We start from the raw sequence: 6000 nt of genomic DNA, 5'->3' as shown, positions 1-6000 counted from the left end.
GAGCTAGATTACCGCTGCCATGGTTAACTTCTCTCTCTGTCTTCTGGCATAACGTGGATGGTGTTGATTAACATAGATATACTGAGAGCCAAAAGTCCCGCTTCCGGTGTCCCAGGTGCGGACTGGCCTTTATATTAAGGATTTCACACAAACCAGAAAAAAAATCTAACAATGTGTGTGTGAAACTATACATTCAGTATTATGAATGAATTGTGGTTTATCTGGTACCATTTTGCAGTGTGACTGCTTCTACTAATTGCATTAGTACTGTACAAAGGAATCTATTTGATAGATTCCTCCACTCCCCCTACCTCAGGCTTCCAGTTAGGAGACCTGAGGTCAACCTAACCCCACCCCCCTTCCCATCTTGTACTTCCCAGGCAGTAGCCTACCTAGCTCACAAACTAAAATCAGGGTGCTCACTCCATCACACTTTAATTGACCCACGCGGCGACATGATATCATTGATGTGATGTACAAATGAGTGATAGAAAACCGATCCCGCAAATATCACGTCCAATTTTTTTGTGCAAGATGCCACCCTGGGCGGCTGCCCATGTTGCCATTGCCTAAAAGTTTGTATAAATGTTGGTGCTTTGTGAATGTTGCTTCAGCCACTCTTAGGACCGGCTCCATTTGTTGTATGCTGCTTTGAGTTCATGCAATAAATGTATACTGCATCAGACTCTGAAGACTTTGATCATTTATTTTGAAAGTAAGTGAACAGTGTGGTTAGAATCTTTAGGCAAATTTATACTTCTGCATCGAATCTACTCTGTAGGTATGGCGTAGGCACTGCGTATTACAGAGCGACGCAGACACACCAAAGCAGAAGTATTATAAATGTGTAGAGCCATCTGGCCCAGGCTGAGAATTCTCTCCCACAGCATCTTGCTAAGAAATGCTTCTATTGGTCCATGTGATCTATATACTGATAAAAAGTTTGAGGAAAAGTATTTGTAATAAACTTTAATATACATTACTTCTACTAATCTTGCCCTTATAACAAGTTTCAGAGGACATCCTAGTATCTGTAATATAACAAAAACTTGGGCTCATTGTGCCCTTACGAGAAACAGGCTGAATTTACAGCCCCCTCTACAGGTCTGTTGTTTGCAAATAAACATATAAAAAAAATAATATAATTTGTAGTACATGCTGTAGACTGAATAATGAATGTAGTATGTTAGAGCACATTAGGGTATTGTTTTTAAGGTAAATCTGGTGAAAAATCTCAAACCAAGCATAATCATGGAATGATTAAACTCTGAATATGAAATTATATCTTCCCTGGTCACTAATACTGTAATTGTGCTTCATTTTTTCTGACTGGCTGGTGTTAAGAAAATAATCCTTGAGAACAAGGGACTTTTCCAAACTGGTTTTGAGATTACATCTTCCCTGGTTACTGATACTGTAATTATGTTGCTCTTTTGTCATTTGCTGTTTGACAAAATTATTCTGAAGAAGAAGGGACTTTTCCAAACTTGTTCTGACGTTAAACTTTGTTTTGTGCAATGTGACAACATTATAAATCCTATCAGCATTGTGATGGTTTGACAAATTCAGATTAAGAGAAATACCCTGCATCACATGCTTGGGAATATATCTGTTTAATTAAACGGATTCATAGTAAGCAGACAGACACTTGTACTGGCCAATCATTTTTACTGTAAAAGATTAACAAATGTATTATTGTATTGAAATTTCAGGGAAGTCTGTGTTTGGTGACTCTACAGTCTTCAGTCATTTTGAGGTGTAACACAGCTGAGGAAATAAAAGCCACAGTCTGGTTTCCTCTAAAACCAAAACAAAATATCCTTTCACACTGCATAGTCACACTGCTTATTATCTTTAACTTTCTCTGTAGGTCTCACTGTATGGAGAATGATTAAGCTGCAATATGAGCTTTTATGATCCGATTTAAGATTTTGCTTTTTTCTGTTCGGTTCTATGTATGTGTGTTCTATTGATTAAGGGGTTTACATGGCTACGGACAGATGTCATTTTCATCAAAAAGCAGAAACTAACACAGTCCAATAAAAAACAAGAACTCTGTGTCACAACCTGCACCGCCATTTTGGACTTTAGTTTGCCATGTCTTTGTGCTCTTGTTCTGTGCCTGTCTCCGCCCCTCACCTGTTCCTGTTTGTCTGATTATTACCTTGTTAATTTCGCCCAATCCTGTTTTGCCCTGATTAGTTTTCCTTCTATTTAAGTCCTAGTGTTTGCCTTGTCTTTGTCTATCGTTGTTTGTGTATTTTGCGCACTGTCATGCTGCACCTTTTTGTTATCGGCTTTTGTTATTTGTTTGCACTGTATTATGGTCTTCATTTTAAGTAAAGCCTTCCGTTTTTTCACCTTCAACCATCGTGTCTTTGCACTTGGGTCCTGCACCACACCACCAGCCGTGACAGAACGATAGACCTAACAAGGACCCAGCAGACACTTCTGTCCCCCGGGCAGAGACGGCTCCAGCTCCTGACCTGGGTGCGGCGGGGCTCCCTCTCTCGGTAGGTTCTCCAGCCCCTAACCCAGGGGGGGGGAATTTTTTGGGGGGGGGCTCCCAGCCCTAGACCCAGGCACCACATGGACTGTGGTGCTGGGCCCAACCATCTCTAGGGCTGTGTCCGCTCCTGGGTCTCCTGTCTCTGCCACCCTGAATCCCCCTCTTCAAGCAGCGACTCCGAAGGCTCCATGGAGGGTGCGCTGCCCAGCGCGAGGAATGCGCTGCCTGGCGCACCATGGAGGGTGCGCTGCCCAGCGCGAGGAATGCGCTGCCTGGCGCACCATGGAGGGTGCGCTGCCCAGCGCGAGGAATGCGCTGCCCGGCGCACCATGGAGGGTGCGCTGCCCAGCGCGAGGAATGCGCTGCCCGGCGCACCATGGAGGGTGCGCTGCCCAGCGCGAGGAATGCGCTGCCCGGCGCACCATGGAGGGTGCGCTGTCCTGCCCTGTTCCCGAGGCCGCTTTCCCGGCCCAGGTCAGCTCCCATGCTGACGCCCTGTCCTGGTCAGCTCCCATGCTGACGCCCTGTCCTGGTCAGCTCCCATGCTGACGCCCTGTCCTGGTCAGCTCCCATGCTGACGCCCTGTCCTGTTCCCGAGGCCGCTTCCCCGGCCCTGGTCAGCTCCCATGCTGACGCCCTGTCCTGGTCAGCTCCCATGCTGACGCCCTGTCCTGGTCAGCTCCCATGCTGACGTCCTGCCCTGTTCCTGAGGCCGCTTTCCCGGCCCTGGTCAGCTCCCGTGCTGACGCCCTGTCCTGGTCAGCTCCCGTGCTGACGCCCTGTCCTGTTCCCGAGGCCCTTTCCCCGATCCAGCTCAGCCCTCTAGCCATCGTCGAGGCTGTTTTGAAGACTGCCCCGTTCCTGTTCTTCTGCCAGTTTGAAAGTCTGTTCCAGCCAACCCCTCACCTGCTCGGCCGCAGAGGGGGCCCGTCGGCTGCAGCACCTTCGGTCATCCCTCTGTGCGCCCCCCCACCCACCCGGTCTGTTCTGGACTTTTGTTTTTCTTTTGGGCCGTCTGGAGCCGCCCCTTAAGGGGGGGGCTCTGTCACAACCTGCACCGCCATTTTGGACTTTTAGTTTGCCATGTCTTTGTGCTCTTGTTCTGTGCCTGTCTCCGCCCCTCACCTGTTCCTGTTTGTCTGATTATTACCTTGTTAATTTCGCCCAATCCTGTTTTGCCCTGATTAGTTTTCCTTCTATTTAAGTCCTAGTGTTTGCCTTGTCTTTGTCTATCGTTGTTTGTGTATTTTGCGCACTGTCATGCTGCACCTTTTTGTTATCGGCTTTTGTTATTTGTTTGCACTGTATTATGGTCTTCATTTTAAGTAAAGCCTTCCGTTTTTTCACCTTCAACCATCGTGTCTTTGCACTTGGGTCCTGCACCACACCACCAGCCGTGACACTCTGATATCTTACATAAACCAGGACTAGGACTAAGGAACACACGATCACAGGAAAACAGCTCAAAGACTAAGCAACGGATGAACAAAAGACCATGGTTTAAATAGACAGCCAAGACAAGACACGGGCGATACCAATACAGCAATAATGAAGAACAGGGAAAGTGAACATGGGACAAGGACAAAACGAAAAGGCTGAGGACCCCATTGCCAAAAAAGGAATGACACTCCACACAGTCATGACAGAATTGATAGAGTGGATGTAACATGAATGCACTATCAATGGCAGGGTGTACATATACAGTTTGTATATATTTATGAGCTGACAAATATGTCATGAATATATTTTGTGAGACAGAAGTTAAATATGTGCGTATTATTTTTGTAAACAGGACAAGCAGACATGTCCTATAAGAGGTTGTAAGTCACATACAATTTACCTAAGTCAAAATTCATGGAATGCAAATTATCTTCACTGAACAAAACTCACCCATTAATCATTTTAACCTCAGACTGAAACAGTGCTGATATATATTTGCTTGTATTTATAGTTATATTTTACAGGCTTTGATTCAAAGATCATGCCCATCTGAGGCACCGCTCCAGTTTCTCAGTTACTAAACTGTAAAATCTGATACAGAGTGGCATATTAAATATAACTCAATCTCTCTGCGGAATAACCATTACAGCTCTATTCTTTATATTAACAAATCACTATAATTTTAACAGTAGAGATTGCTTATCAAATGCCACGAGTACAGATTCTTTTGGTTGATTTCTAAATGTGTACAAACTGCTAAATGTTACAAACGCCGCTGAAAACTGGTGGAAATAAATTAAAGTTGTTATTACTTTTAAAGCATTGTTTTGTCTACAGTCTCTCAGTTGTATAATACAGAACTTTAGTGCCACCTACAGGTCTCATTTGTACTGTTTACACAGTTTGGTGTGCATTGTAGCCTATTCGTATCTTTATGTAATATATTTATCTAAAACGTTGATATGAAATTAAATGTTAAACATATTTAAACGAACACCTGTTTGTTACAACATTTGTTCCTGAAATATTTAGAGACTGTGCTTGATAGTGCACTCATGTGGTTTGGCTTTAATCGTAGGTTTGGAGATTGATCTGCTCCTTCTGTTTGATATGATTCTTCACTTGCTTTAAACTGTTCTTTGAGAGATGCGAATGATCATTTTACAGTCTGTAATAAAAAACACAGAAACAAACCATTGGTTCAGTTTCCACATTTTGCACATCAACAGACCAGACAACCTAAAAACACCCCAACATAAGTGGAATATTTGGAAGTGACATTTTTACTCATGTTGCTCATTATACATTGAGTTAATGTACAATAACATGTGAATTATCATAAACATACAGTCAAGGCATTGCATTTAAAATATGCAAAGATTTCGCCAAATAGTATATAGTGGGGGAGCGTATTCCTTATTCATCTAAAGGCTATAATGAGTAAATGTAATGTACAGTTTATTAATCATTCAAAGGTCTTCCATAACAAAGTGTAAGTGATAGATAGGAAATTAATCTGTGATCACTGTGATTTCACATTCTGAAAAGTAGCCTGAAACACTCAAGGCAGCCAATTACTATCAAATTTGTAAATTACAAATAAATAAAAGTACAGATTTCAGTAAACCCCACTAAAGACACAGCACAGCAATCCTAAATATTTGATGCATTGAACATATGGAGCACACAACCACATACACCTTTCCCGTTATTTCAAGCAGCACAGTATAATCTAAGAAAGGACAAAGAATACATAATACACATAAGTAATGATAAGTCTAAAAACCCAGAATGTCAGTTTTCTCAAAAAATACACCGGCCATACAGAGCTAATAATACTCGTAAATCCTTTCAAATTTACTGTTCATATTTATGAATTACAAGTAATTACAAAAAGTATTAACACAATAGAATCACAAAAAATATAAACACAATAGGGTTTTATTTAAAATATTGTATATAACTTGTGGAAAAAACAAACAATGCATTTAGGAGGGGCTAGATTAATTTAGTTCCACTAACTACAAAACCTAATGAAATCTTATTATCAT

Source organism: Chanos chanos, chromosome 1 (genome assembly GCF_902362185.1).
Source record: "Chanos chanos chromosome 1, fChaCha1.1, whole genome shotgun sequence".
In the NCBI taxonomy this organism is placed as follows: Eukaryota; Metazoa; Chordata; class Actinopteri; order Gonorynchiformes; family Chanidae; genus Chanos; species Chanos chanos.
This window is presented reverse-complemented; position numbering follows the sequence as displayed.